Raw genomic sequence first — 15,829 nt, 5'->3', positions numbered from 1 at the left:
ATCGCTGCGAGTGAAGGCATGTTGGGTTTCAAAAGAGGCGCCATAGATCAACAACACATTGCGGCAGTTTAGGAACTTGTGGTAGAGTACTTTGACTGAGTTTATGCCATCGGACAAATTAGCATTACAGAGCACTGCAGTCCCTATAACTTGTTCAATGTAGGTGAGTGTGCGGGAGATGTGTGAGGAGAGAGAGGAATGATTTTTTTGATAAAAATTTTAATAATTTATAATTACTATAATATCCCTGTACTAATTCTAGTGAAACAAAAAGATTGAGTGGTTTTTTTTGTCAACTTTTTTTTTGTGTAAGATGCTAATGTATTCTAACTAAAAAAGGGTGGGAGTAACAATTAACAATCCCCATATTAAAAACATAAGTGAATAAGTTTAATAATTAAGTAACAAACTTAAAATATACATTTAATTAAAAATATAATAGAATTTTTAATTTTTATCTTTAGTTTTTTTATTCATTATATTTATATATTGTTTGAATTAAATATAATTAAAAACTTAATATATAATTTATTTAAAAATATATAAATAAATCAAAATTATAAAAAAGAGTATAATGAATTGTCCATGAGTATACCTGAATCCAATGGAGATAAAGATAGATATTAAAATTTTAAATTCACATCTATTATACTTTGAATCTGTATCTGTCCTGTTTTTTTTTTTAGGGACAGGATGAAAAAAGTCAAACCCATTCCCACCCTATCGTGTTGTCATCCCTATTTTCCTATATTTTCAAGTAGTGAGGAGTTTTTGGAGGTGGAGTATATTAGTTTGTTTTTGGTTTAAAAATCATGTCCAACCAATGGTGAAAAAGATAATATTAGATTGCTATTAAAAAGTCACTTCAAGCGCTTCATTTTTTGACTCATGTCTAGATGTTAAAATTAGACTGTAAGGACACATTATGTAGCTGTATGCATCTAGTATTTTTCTTGGATACCATCACAGAACATGGAAAATTTGTGTACTAATTATGCCCGCATCTAAACATATTTTGTATCTATTCCAATACCATGACCGTTCTTAACATACATAATTGTTTTGAGTGTTAAATTATATCTTTACAAGTATATCAAAAGGTCTAGTTCAATTGGTTAAGCAGAGTGTACGAGTTGTTAAAAATTTATTGATGCTGCCTTTGATTCTTACAAATAAAAAAATATCTTTACAAGCATAAATTATGTCCAAAGTTTAGTTGTTAGAATATAAGTCAAAACCGTGACAAATGATAAATAGAGTTTAGTACAATATTTTCTAGGATACCAAATAACAAAGCCTTATCTCATTAGGTGAGCATGATTATTTAGAATATCATTTTAATTTTCACATCCAGACTTAAATTTAACACATGAATCAACTTCTTTGCATTACTCAGTGCATGAACTTAAGTTTGCTAAAAAATAAGTTTACATGATTTATGTTTTGGGTATTTCTTCATTCAAAAGTACTTTGATGAAATAAAACTTGTTTGGATAATACTAATAAAAAAAATACTTTTGTATAATTACTGAAAAGAGTATGAAATCTATAATGTAATGTTAAATATGAACTAGTGTTCCAACTTGCAATGATGCGTGGCATGCAGAAGACTTGTTCCAATACTAGACAGCGTGTGCTTAGGGAAAAAAAAAAAACTCTTAGACAATGTGTTTCATAACATAGGCACTCTGATATGTATGATTTTAGACACTCAATACGAGATAGGAAGTGAAGATTGTTAGCATTCAATATCTTTCATTACACCCAGCTAAAAAGTTTACTTATGAATCAAATTAAAGAAGGAACAATGATGCTGAAAGTGAAGAGTTAGAAAAATATTATTGAATGCTAAACTGGTAGTGGGTAAGATTGAAAGTAATTTTTTTATAAATGCTCCCAACTGAAACGGAAAAATGAAAAGCATGCCCAAGTTGCTTTTGCCCCAAACCTAGTTTAGACACAAACGTAAGTAGAAGAATTAATTTTGCGGACTTCCAAATATCTGTCAAAACTGAGTTTGGTCCTTGAGACATGCTTTTGAGATGGGCAAACTGAAAACCGAACATGCTCTCAATTAGATCAACGGATTGCCTAGTGCTCCAACTTCTAGCGATTTCAAAACCAAATGTCACTTGAAAACAAAGACTTTGCTGGAGAATATTGCTTCTAGAAGTTGTTTCATATTACTCTGGAAAATCACCAAAGTCTACAGGAGTTGTCACCAGAGCTTCAAGCCTTCCCTTAGGAGATGTGCCTTGTGACTTGTGCGTGTAATGGTGCATCTACTTAATTGATGCTATGTCTGATCTCTCTAACGATGCAAACAGACAGAGATAATAGAATAGGATGACAAATAAAATAAAGGACAATACTAAAAATAAGATTGTACATTTTGATCATAAAGTTGCATACATAACACATTGTACATCACCTCGATGTAAATAAAATCAGTGTTTATGCAATTGTAATTCTATATATATATATATATATATCTTTGCTTTGGTTTGGGTTTTGTGTTGAATTAGCTCCTTTTATATGCTTTGATACTTGCTTAAGTTATCCTCTCATACATGTCTAAGTTATGCTCAAAATTGTTTTTCATATATGCTCTGTTAAATTTGCTTTAAAACTCTTACAAGACTTTATGCTTCACTAAATCTTTGAACATATGCTCCGATATTCTTGATGGAATTTTGCGATGCTATAAAGTGTTACTGCTTGGTTTCTCTCGGTCGTGGATCCACACTTATATCATATCTAGGGTGCCTATAAATATCTTAAGCGTGTATATTTTGCTCTCCCTAATTTATATATATGAACATTGTTCCTAATTTTTCACTCCTTTTATAATAATAATTATTAATTTTTTTAAATAGATTACTTCCTATGACTTAGGGTCCTAAATCTGCTACTGATTGCTCAAATTGCATAACCGTTTTTGCTCTAAATGCAATATTATAGTTGAGTATAGTCCTTAAGTTCTAAAAAGCTTTAATTAGCTTTTTAAAGGTATCTCAGGAACATGTTGTTTTGAATAGATTATGCTTAGAAAACATGTTTCTTTCTGTAAGTTTGATGACCGTTTATGGCTACAAATAAAAATAGATATTAGGTATAGGGAGAGTTTAAATTTAACATTGGTTGTTGCTGGATAATTTATTAGTATATGTGTTGGGGATCTTTGAGTTTTGAAACCTTTTTTAGCCTTAATGCACACTTTAGAATCAAATTTACCTAAATTCTCATTAATAATAAAAAATGATCCACATTCAATTTTAATAAAAAAAAAGCATACAACTAATGAATAAGTGATATTTTATGAGTTGATGTTATGACTTGAGTACAAATTAAACAAATTTCAAGAACTAAGAAACCTAGAATGACAAAAAAAAATTAATGGATAGAAGTGTCACTCACTCGTTGGTTCAAAAAAGAGACAAAATAGTTATAATATTGAGTTCTATAACAAAAAGGGAGTTGCTAGGTGCACCCAGCGTTATTGCTGGTGCACCCAACAATTCTAAAAAATTCCCAAAATGCCCTTACTGCTCCTTCTCTCCATCTGTCTCATCGGTGAACAGTGCCACCTGCGTTTAAAAATGGCACAATGCTGCCATTTGCGCATTCTCTCGTTCCGTTGTGTCTCCGGTGTGCAGTGCTTTCCCCGTCTTGTTCGTTTCTGTGAAGGTGAAGGCGAAGGTGGAGGCAGCAGTGATGTTCGGTGTTGCAGTGGTCGTTGGCGGCGGCATACGAGGTACGCAGTGTTGGATGCATTCTGGTGTACTGCGTTTCGCCCGTATCAAGTTGATCCGTAAGACATTTACGGATCAACTTGATCCGCATGTACATTTCATTGTCGCGAATCAAGTATGAACTTACGGATCAAGTTGATCCGCAGAGTACATACGGATCAACTTGATCCGTAAATGAGTTACGTATCAAGTTGATTCGTATGTTCTCTGCGAATCAAGTTGATCCGTAGGAAGTATGCGGATCAAGTTGATTCGTAAGTTCATCCGAAAGTGTTCCGCAAATCAAGTTGATCCATAAGTCACTTACGGATCAACTTGATCCGTAGCAGACTCTTTTTATTATAAAGTTTTATTTTTTTATTTATTACTTTGTTTGTATTGTCATTTTTTATTTGAATTGTTTATACGTGTAGAATGAAATAGGGTTTTGACTTTTTGGTAATGATGAGTTATTATGTATGGTTTTGTATGTTATGTGTTGTATGTTTGTGTTAAAATTTTTTATTTATTGTTAAGATGGACGAAGATCGGTGGATGTATGAAGGTATAATGCCTGAAGAAGTGGATATGGATAATGAAAATGAAGAAGAATGTGGTGTGAATGAACCACATGTTGATTGTTCGGATGCATTCAATACTTCTCAGGTAATAATGTTTATGATTTTGAGTGATTTAATAAAATAAATATGTTGTAGGAAATTGAAATTATCGGGATTGGTTTGTAGGTGTTTGACAGCCGAGAGGATGTTTTGCGGCGGGCTCGATCTGTTGCTTATGAAAATGGATTTGTGGTGGTGATTGTAAGGTCTGACACAAACACAGGTAATAGAAGAAGGACTTCGTTCGTGTTAATTGGCTGTGAAAGGAGTGACAAGTATAGGTGTAGGAAGAAAAAATTTGTTAGAAGAGACATTGGGACTAGGAAATGTGGGTGTCCCTTCAAGCTTCGTGGCAAGCCTGTGGTTGGAGGACAAGGGTGGATGGTGAAGTTGATTTGTGGGATTCATAATCATGAATTGGCCAAGTCATTAGTTGGACATCCATATGTCGGGCGATTGAGTAAAGCTGAAAAGACACTTATTGTTGATATGATGAAGTCAATGGTCAAACCTAGAAACATTCTGTTGACTCTAAAGGAGCACAATGTAAATATTTGTACGACCATTAAACAAATATACAATGCAAGAAGTGCATACCGTTCTTCCATAAGAGGAAGTGTACTGAGATGCAACATCTAATGAAGCTTCTTGAACGGGATCAGTATATTCATTGGCACAAATTAAAGGATGAAGACGTGGTTTGTGATATCTTTTGGTGTCACCCTGATGCAATGAAGTTAGCCAAATCATGTAATTTAGTGTTTTTGATAGACAGTATCTACAAAACAAACAGGTACAAACTCCCACTGCTCGATTTTGTTGGGGTGACACTAACTGGGATGACATTCTCTACCGGTTTTGCATATCTAGAGGGTGAACGTCTTAATAATGTGGTTTGGGCTTTAGAACGCTTCCAAGGTATATTTTTAAGACGTAATGTCCTCCCTGGAGTTATTGTCACTGACAGAGACCTAGCATTGATGAATGCAGTGAAAACTGTATTTCCTGAGTGTACAAATTTGTTGTGTACCTTTCACATAAACAAAAATGTGAAGGGCAAATATAAATCGTTAATTGGTCAAAGAAATGCTTGGGAATATGTCATGAATGTCTGGGGAACTCTTGTTGATTGTCCTTCGGAGCAGCAGTTTGATAAGTACCTGAAGAGGTTTGAATTGGTTTGTTCACCTTGGCCAACATTTCTTGATTATGTGAAGGATACATGGATAATTCAACACAAGGAAAAATTTGTTACCGCGTAGACGAATAAGGTGATGCACTTAGGGAACACTACAACAAACAGGTATGAAATTGTTCACTTATTTCGATTAACGTTGATGAATTGATGGATTTTTATTGTTGTATATGTTTATTGTTATTTGTGTATTTGAAATGTAGGGTTGAATCTGCTCACTGGGCTTTAAAAAAATGTTAGAAAATAGCCTTGGAGACTTATTCAGTGTCTGGGATGTCATGAACAACATGATGACGCTACAGCACATGGAAATTAGAGCGTCATTTGAAACAAGTACACATGTCGTTGGACATGTCTTCAAAAAAACCTTATACAAGAGTCTTCTTGGAATGGTTTCAAGGTATGCTTTAAATCAGATTGCTGCTGAATTTGAGCGTGTTCACTATGCTAGCAACAATCCTTCCAGTTGTGGTTGTGTGATGAGAACGATGCATGGTCTTCCTTGTGCTTGTGAGCTATCCAAATATGTTGTTGGTTGCATCCCGTTGGATTCAATCCATATGTTTTAGAGGAGACTCAGTTTTTCAGATCAAGGGATATCTGAACCCGAGGTGAGCATCAAGGAAGAAATCGAAACAATATCCAAAAGATTTGATGAACTTGATGTTTGTGGTAAGTTTACTCTGAAGACAAAGCTTTGGGGAATTGTGTACCCTGATCAAAATTTGATGTGTCCTCCTCCAGCAAAGGTTAACACAAAAGGTGCACCGAAGAAACCGATGAAAACAAACCCAAGGTCAACAAAGCGTGATCCATCTTACTAGGAGTATGTGAATGCTTTTTATTCTCAGCAAAATAGCAATTCGTCAGTGAGGCGTAGTTCATCATCTTCTGACCAACCTAATCCAAGAAGGATGATGCCTATGTTGGATCAATTTCAGCTATTTATCCATGACTTCATTGATAATATTGTTGATGTCGGAGCTGATGGAAATTGTGGATATCGGGCGATTGCCGGTTTATTAGGTATGGGTGAAGACTCTTGGTCGTTGGTCCGCACCCATCTGCTTATAGAACTTGCCAAATTTGCAGAAGACTATATCAAGCTCTTTGGTGGCATAGACAAATTTGAGGATTTAAGGATGCCACTACATGTTGATGGGTTAACCATGGTATTTAATTTGTGTTTTTGATTTTTAAGACTTAACTTTAAAATAAACTTTGACGTCTATATTTGTTTCATTCAGGTCACTATGGATAAGTGGATGGATGTAATCGACATGGGATATGTGATTGCATCAGGGTATAATGTAATCCTTGTATCCTTGTCTCACCAATAAAGCATGACGTTCTTTCCTTTTAGAAGTCAACCATCGGGAGATCCTTCGGTTCATTACATAATTTGTATTGGTCACGTCTATGACAATCATTTTGTTCAGGTACATTGTAGATATGATTTTTTTTTTATATTTATGCAATTAGTTGTGTACGATTGAGTTAATACTTATTTATTTTTGCATGTACGACAAATTTATTTGAAAGATAGTTTTCCTTTACCGTCGATAGCATTGTTATGGTCTACCAATTGTCATACTCAGGCGAAGCAGTGACCAACTCCATATATTTGTAGAATGCAACATTATAGAAGCTTGATGTTGTACAAAAGAGACTATGTTGACTTAAATGATGATTGAAAATGTACCTTTGTTATTTGTTATGTTAAATAAAAATTTGTTGTTTATTTGAAAAAAAATTGTTGCAACTAAAATAAAGTATGCATGTATGATAAATCGTTGTCTGAGTTGACAATACATTGGGAAATGCAAGCGTGTTAACATAAAGCGTGATAGGGCACTGTAAGACTTGACTACACATTGGGAAATGCAAGTGTGTTAACATAAACTGTGTTACCATGTCATGTCATTGGTGTGGTTGACAACACAGACAGAAACCATGTGCATGCGTATGTATTTATTCTAAAAAATTGAATCAATAGTACTAAAACTCATCTATATATATCACACAGCCGAACACGGTAAAAAATCAAACATTCATTCCTAACTCAACTCTTTGAACAAAGTATGACATTTTTGGGAGAAACAAGCAGTCAGACAATTGTGAACTCTATATTAGGTTTTATTTTTCCAAATGGTTCCATTGTTTACAACGAAAGTGGTGTTTATTTTCAAACCTCCACTCCAATACCTTTTCGAGTACCTAACGCTTGTGATTTTCATACGTTAAAAACCAGAATACACAATACCCTTCAACTAATCGATGAACAATATTTGGATGAAATTTACTACCGGCAGCCATTCACAGGTACAGGTAACCATCTTTGCTTTCAATGTATGCAACTGAAAAATGATGATGATGTTAACACAATGTTAATGTGTAATCATCAATTTTCAAGTGTTGGTCCGATTGAGTTATTATGCACCATTGGTAGAACACCAGATGGTATATTAAACATACTTCAAGCCACTATGACCCCTACTCATGATGCCCTGTTGTATTACAATGGGAGGTGGTGGAACATGTCACGCTAAAATGAGTTTGTTGGTTACTCGTTTACAGGAAAAAATCTCAAAAAGTTTGACATTCCTTCCGGATGTACCATGGATGAACTGAAAGATTTGATCAAGCAAGTTGCGCCTCATGGGATTCTCCCTTATGGTATTCATGAAACACAAACGGTAAGGCGATTGTTTTTTCAACAACCAAGTCACTATGAGTATTCACATGAAATTATCAAATTCGAAATTATTGAATTGAAATCCAACGATGACGTCTTGAAGGTGTTAGTGCATTCTAACTACTGGAAAAAATTTGGGCCAATAGAATTTTAGTTGTTTTTAGTAAGCATGTAATCGAAATGGAAGATAATATGTCTATGCCCTTGTTGCCAAATTAGCATGGCTTAATTGTCGTATTTGATGCAAATTTTATTTCTTTCCACTCTCTTTAAGTTAATGTAATGTTTGAAGCTAATGTAATGTTATTTTATGTTTGGAATGATTTTACGTTTCAATTCGTGCAAATTTTATGTTATTCGTATTCTAAAATAAAAAAAAAATCTCCATCTAAAATAAAAAAACAAAGACACAACCTGCTTGCGGATCAAGTTGATCTCCAAGCAACTCGCGGATCATCTATGTCACCTACGGATCAAATTTTTCTTCTGCGGATCAACCAAAACCAATGCGCGGATCAACCTCAATGACCTGGTGTACAAATTTTTTTTTTAAAAATACACAGGGGTATTTTTGTCTTTTCACGGGGGGTGTTGGGTACACCAGCAATAATGCTGGGTGCGCCTAGCAACACCCTAACAAAAAGTAGTATCACCTAACAAAAAGTAATATTTTTTCCTTCATCTTCCTTTTCCTATTCTCCCTTCTCCTGATTTTTCACCAGACAACACAGATCACGAGGATAACCTCTCAAATTTCATATAATATGATCTAGATTGTGAGGACGAAGTTCACAACAATGCATAGGAGCACTGCAACAAAGAAGGGGTTGTCAATGAGGATGAACTTGAGGACAATGCTCTAGAGCACTGCAACGGAGAAGGGTCTCCTAGTGAGGATGAACTTGAAAATGATGCACTAAAGCATTACATTGGAGAAGGGTTTATCAATGAGAAGGACGAAGTTGAAGAAGATGCGCTCAGATATGATGCACAAAAGCTTATGGAACTTCTTTTGGCGATGTGTTGTCTAGTGAAGAACCAAGGAGGATAAAGGAGATGAAAGAAGAATAGGATGAAGATAAAGGAAAAAAAAAAGGAAATACCTTTGTGGTCATTTTTAATTGTCATTCTTTAAAAATTATTAAGAATGTTAATTCAAACATACAGAAGGATTATTTTAGTCTTTTTTAAAATATAAAGAACTAAAATGAACTTTCTAAAAAATAAAAGATTAAATTAAATAAAAAATAAGATAAGAGACTAAATAAATCATTTGGCCTTCAATTTTTATCCAAAGATAAATTAATTTTTTTTTTAAAATTAGAGAACCCAATTGATGATTTTAAAAATAGAGAAATCCAAATGAATTTTCAATATTAATAGTGGGACTAAAATATAGTTTAGTAAAAAAATATTGCTGACTATCCTTCATAACAAAAATATCATTCTTATACTACTTCTAATTTTATAATTTTGGAACATTTGAAAAACACTAGCTAGTCTAGCATTTAACTAGTCAATTTTTATTAATATATATAAATATTATAAAATATTAACATTAATTGATTATTCACAAAGAAACATGAATTGAGGCTCCCTTATTAAGGAAACAATATCTACAAATTAAGCTAGGTAAAATTTGATTGAGTATCCTAATCAAATCATACAAAGAAAGATAAAAAGTTAAATAATATTGTTTTACTGCCTTAATATATTTTATTCTATAGTATTCCTATTTTTAGATGAAAGGTGCATAAATAAAATAAAAGTCGTCATTATTGATAAAATTTGTAACAATGAAGATATGGACTTAATAAAATTTTAGTGATTGAGAATAACTGTTTAAACCTCAATTAGGATTGTCTTTTCCAATGTTTTATTTCAAAATGATATTGGTGATATTGATACAAAAAATATTATTCTCAATGATATTTAATAAATAAAAAAATTCTTGTGCTATTTCTAATATTATTATTTTGGAACCCTGGAAAGATACCAGTCAAGCATTTAATTGGGCATATTTTATCAATATTTATAAATAGAAAATATTAATTCATTGCAAAATATCAGCATTAATTTATTATTCACAAAAATTAATTGAACCTCCCCTTTTAAGAAGAAAAGTTATTCAGAAATGAAGATAAATCAAATTTGGTTAAGTATCATAGTCAAATCATAAAGAAAAAGATAAAGTTAAATAATGCTTTTTTTATTTTATTATAATTGTCATATAAGAAAAAATTATTTCAAAATAATTATTAATGTTTGTTACTTTTTCTACTTTTATTTCTTATCTTTATATATATGAAAGGAGATATGTGGGGGTAATTTTGAAAAAAAAGAAGGTAGTAGGTGTCATTGTTTCGGAAAAAATCAGGATATAATTATGATTTGTGATAAAAAAAATCTTAATATATTTAATCTGGAAAATTATCTATATCTAAAATATTAATATTACGTATTCAAGAAGGTTTATTAATTAATTTATCGGTTATAATTTAAACGGTTGTTTCTGAATTTTATAATTAAAAATTAATATAATATATAATTAAAAAATTAATACAATTAATAAGATCTCACCTAAAGACCTAATTAACGCATAATAGTATTTTAAGTAAGTACATAATTAAAAATTAATTAAACCATTTTTTTAATTACATGGTTTCCCTCTTTTTTCCTTCTCCCGTGGCATCATCCTGGACTCATAAAAAATTGCGGCTATAATTTATATTTAATTAATTAGTTATTAATAAATAAATTTTGTATTATTTATTTAGTATTACTAATTAATAGTTATTAGTAATAGAAACGTAACTGACATTTATATACAGATTGATGGAGTAATAATATAACTGTTATTTATAATTTAATTCTTAATGTTTAATTATTTAGATTAATATTTTTTTAATTATTTGACTAATGTTACTGATTCATATTTGAATTCAATAAACTATATGCAATAACTTATACCAATACCAAAACACATTACTTAGTTTTAAATATATAACACATAATATTTCTTTAATTACTAATATATGATTGATAATTATTTGTTAGTTATAACACATATCTTCAGTTACACGATTGAAAAATTAAAAACTTTACTAAAATGATGAAGAAAAAAGTTTACTAAAAAAGGTTCATCCATTCAAGTAAGAATGTACTTATTCTTAAATAATTTTCTGAGTTCAAATTTTCTTACACTTTATTTAATAAAAAGTAATAGATATATTTTATAAATAAATTCACTTTAGAAGGAAAAAAGGAATAATAGTTCTACAAGATATTATTGTTGTCGAATTTGGTGAAACGAGTATTGATATAGAACATTATGTGTAATACATTGGTACGTGTTATTTTGACTGATAAAGAGATTCAAACATAAAGCAAATAATAATTTATAATTTATCAAATTTAAAGTATAGGCTATAAAATTTCCATGTCAATTTCTTTCAAAGCTAACTTCATGTCCCATGAGTAGATTTTGTAACAATAGTAAGTTTTTTAAACATTTTACTTTATAATTTCTTAAAACTATGTCTATTTTATTCCAATATAATATAAAGTCTATTGTTAAACCCAGTAACTCAATAAAAGAGACTTATTAACTAAGGCTTACAATAGACTTTATATTGGAGCAAATCAATCTTTAAAAAAGAAATAATTTGATATTCATTTTAAAAAAAAATTCACAATCTTAGTAAAGCAAAAAAATAATTTTTTTAAATGCTAAGGCTATTCACTTTAGTTGGAAAATGACAAAATGATAAAAGTATGAAATTGACCCATAATTTTGTTTCTTTTATGTTTGTGCTTTTACCTTCCAGTTGTGATATCTTCTGTATCCAACATAATCATGACGAATCAATATAAAAACCTCCATGTGTTCTTTATACTGCTTTTATTTATTTGATTAACTAACCTTGTGTTTCAGAAAGGTGGATTTTCTTTCTATAAAAAGGTTTTGTTTTCAAAAAACAGACAGCTCTATGTAATATCTTTCTTTACGCAAGCTTTAAAATATCATCTGATTGATTCGATGGAGCTCTTGTTTTTTCAAAAAAAAAAATTGAGACACAATTCAGCTTTCTTCTTGTTTTTCCCCCTATGTTTTACATTACAATTACACAAAACTATCTTGCATCACTAGAATCGTATAAAAGGCAACTAGAATGTGCTGGTAGTTACAAATATGAATAATTTGAAAGATTGTTTATTCATTTTTATTCACTTAGTGATGACAATGATCTCTCGCTCTTGTTTTACTGTGTCGGTCATGACAATGATGACATTGCATGGTAGTCAGATCAAAGTTGGGGGCGATTATTTAATCTCATTCATTACTTGTTTGTAATTGTAAGACAATGACGTACCCTAATAATAGTTCTCTAGGAAGTTTCTTATTTGAAACATATCCTGTAGATCAATGTATATCATTTGAAAAGAAAATGAATAGTACAGATAAGGAGTCAAATGTTTTTAATATATAAAGATTTATTTGAAGAGTCAAATGCTTAATAAGCATATTATATTCATTGTACTTAATAACACTGTTTAACTTTATTATAAATTATTTTTAATATACTAAAATGAATACATTAAAAGTGCAATTGACTACCGAATGACAATAAATATTGTATTTATTAAATAAAATATACAGCCACATTAGACCACATAATTAAATAAAGTAACGATGCACAATTCCACAAACACTCTTTAGCATCATTAAAATCCTACAAAAGGGAACTACGAATGTGCTAGAAGTTACAAATTTGAATTCATTTTTATGCATCTTAGTGATGACAATAATGTCTCATTCTGCATGTCTCACTCTTGTTTTACTGTGTCTTTACAACATCTGTTTCTCAGAGGCTCTCAAGAGTGGCTTCAGTGTGGAGATCATCCATCGTGACTCATCACGATCACCATTCTATCGTGCAACAGAAACTCAATTCCAACGAGTTACCAATGCTGTGCGTCGTTCCATGAACCGTGCCAATCATTTCAACCAAATTTCTGTCTACTCAAATGCAGTTGAATCTCCTGTAACACTACTAGATGATGGTGACTACTTGATGAGCTATTCACTTGGAACCCCACCATTCCCAGTTTATGGTATTGTTGATACAGCTAGTGACATAATCTGGGTGCAGTGTCAACTTTGTGAAACCTGTTACAACGACACCAGTCCTATGTTTGATCCTTCATATTCCAAAAACCTACAAAAATCTTCCTTGCTCTTCTACTACATGTAAATCAGTGCAAGGTACCTCTTGCTCCTCTGATGAAAGGAAAATTTGTGAGCACACTGTTAACTATAAGGATGGATCACACTCACAAGGAGATCTTAGTGTTGAGACCGTTACTTTAGGCTCCTCCAATGACCCTTTTGTCCATTTTCCAAGAACTGTGATAGGATGCATACGTAACACTAATGTGTCATTTGATAGCATTGGTATAGTTGGCCTTGGAGGAGGACCTGTGTCCCTTGTATCTCAACTGAGTTCTTCAACAGGTAAGAAATTTTCCTACTGTTTGGCACCAATATCTGACAGATCTAGCAAACTCAAATTTGGAGATGCTGCAATGGTTTCTGGGGATGGGACTGTCTCAACACGGATAGTCTTTAAAGATTGGAAAAAGTTTTACTATCTAACCTTGGAAGCATTTAGTGCGGGAAACAATAGAATAGAGTTCAGAAGCTCCTCATCTAGATCTAGTGGAAAGGGAAATATCATAATTGACTCAGGTACAGCATTCACTGTTTTGCCAGATGATGTTTACTCAAAGTTGGAATCAGCAGTAGCAGATGTGGTTAAATTAGAACGTGTTGAGGATCCACTTAAACAGTTCAGCCTTTGCTATAAAAGTACATATGATAAAGTAGATGTACCAGTGATCACGGCACATTTTAGTGGTGCAGATGTCAAGTTAAATGCCCTCAACACCTTTATTGTAGCAAGTCATAGGGTAGTATGCTTGGCTTTCCTATCAAGTCAATCTGGTCCCATCTTTGGGAACTTAGCTCAGCAAAACTTCTTGGTTGGATATGACCTACAAAGGAAAATAGTCTCCTTTAAGCCCACAGATTGCACTAAGCAGTGATTGATTGTTGTTTGCTTGTCTTAATTTAACTCAATTGATTATTAATAAAATAAAAATGTTATTTGTACAACAATTTCTACAACAAAGAGATATATATATAAAAAAAATGAAATGTTATATATATTTTTCATTTATTTGTAGAAATGGAAGATAACTATCAGAGAATTTATCACTAACTCGTGCTCCTATTAAACCAATATACAGCTAGACCATGCTAAATTGTAGGAGTGTTGTATAAGTTGTATGAATAACATAACTCATTACAAAATTATACCTTTATTTTTAGTTCCATTGACATCCTTGCTGATAATACATATGATGAGAGAAAACAATGTTATTCTTGTTTACTAAATTAAAATTCATAATAAAAAAATATTTTTGAAAATATAAATTACATTTTAGATTTATCATAAAAAATTATAGAGATACAAGGGTATTTTAACTATTTAATTTTATAAGAAAATTTGAGATTTCATTTAGAAATAAAGATGAAAATAATATATTGAAAGAGTTAAGATGTTAAGAAAACTTCCAAAAATGGTCTTGTTGAAGGAAACCCCCCTAAAAGCACTCGTTAAGAAAGAAAAAAAAAAATCCTTATAAACGCTCACATTGGAAAATAGTTCCCTGAAAAATGCTCTCATTATTGTAATTTATATAGAGAAAGGATGCACTAAGAGTGTTGAGATTAATTTATCATCCTTCTCTATGTGTAAATAAGCTATCCTGATATTTGTTTATTACATGTAGGGAGTATGCTACAACCCTATGACATTCATCAAAAAGATTTTTATCTCTAATTATATGTGCAAAATTAATATAACGTTAAAATATTTATTTTACATCTTTGAAGTAAATAAATAAAATGAATTAAATTTAAATAACATCTCAGGGTGTCTGTAGAATATTTTTTTCATCCTTGGAGAATAATTTTAAAAATTATTTTTGAGGAAAAAGACTTCATACTATAAAATTCACAATGTACAAGATATAAGATACACAAATTTATACGTATAGTCATACAATATGCACAACACTCGAATGTAGTGTAAATTACACGTCATTGAATCGTCACATCACATGGATAAAAAAAAAAGGATAAGATAACTATTTGGTCCTTAAAATATACTGTCTTTAACAATTTCATACCTAACAGATAAAAATAAAATTAATCCTTATTGAATTTGTAAAAATAAAATTATTCCTTATTGAACTTAATTTGTAAAAATAAAATTAGTTATTGAATTTGTAAAATGTGTGACAATTTAATTTTGTCGTTAACCTTAGCCTATTAGAGTTAATGTGAGTGCACACATGTGACAATCATTGGTGAGGGTGTTGGGAGCTCAAGTTCCACATGCTTCTTTTTATTTTATTCTGTATTTTTTTGGGAATTTTGTTATTTCTGAATCTGGTCCATTTTCCTTCCACATTCAATTCCTATCTTTGCAACCACCTTCAGTAACAAATCACTTACCCATCC

At 31.4% G+C, this 15,829-nt stretch overlaps 1 pseudogene; it reads left to right on the top strand.

The window, feature by feature from the left end:
* The first annotated feature begins 12,994 nt into the window (after positions 1–12,994).
* Positions 12,995–14,346, top strand: LOC114386201 (annotated as a pseudogene).
* Positions 14,347–15,829: the final 1,483 nt, after the last annotated feature.

This window comes from Glycine soja, chromosome 15 (genome assembly GCF_004193775.1).
Source record: "Glycine soja cultivar W05 chromosome 15, ASM419377v2, whole genome shotgun sequence".
Lineage (NCBI taxonomy): Eukaryota > Viridiplantae > Streptophyta > Magnoliopsida > Fabales > Fabaceae > Glycine > Glycine soja.
The sequence above is the reverse complement of the archived record's forward strand: the minus strand, read 5'-3'. Positions and strand labels throughout refer to the sequence as shown.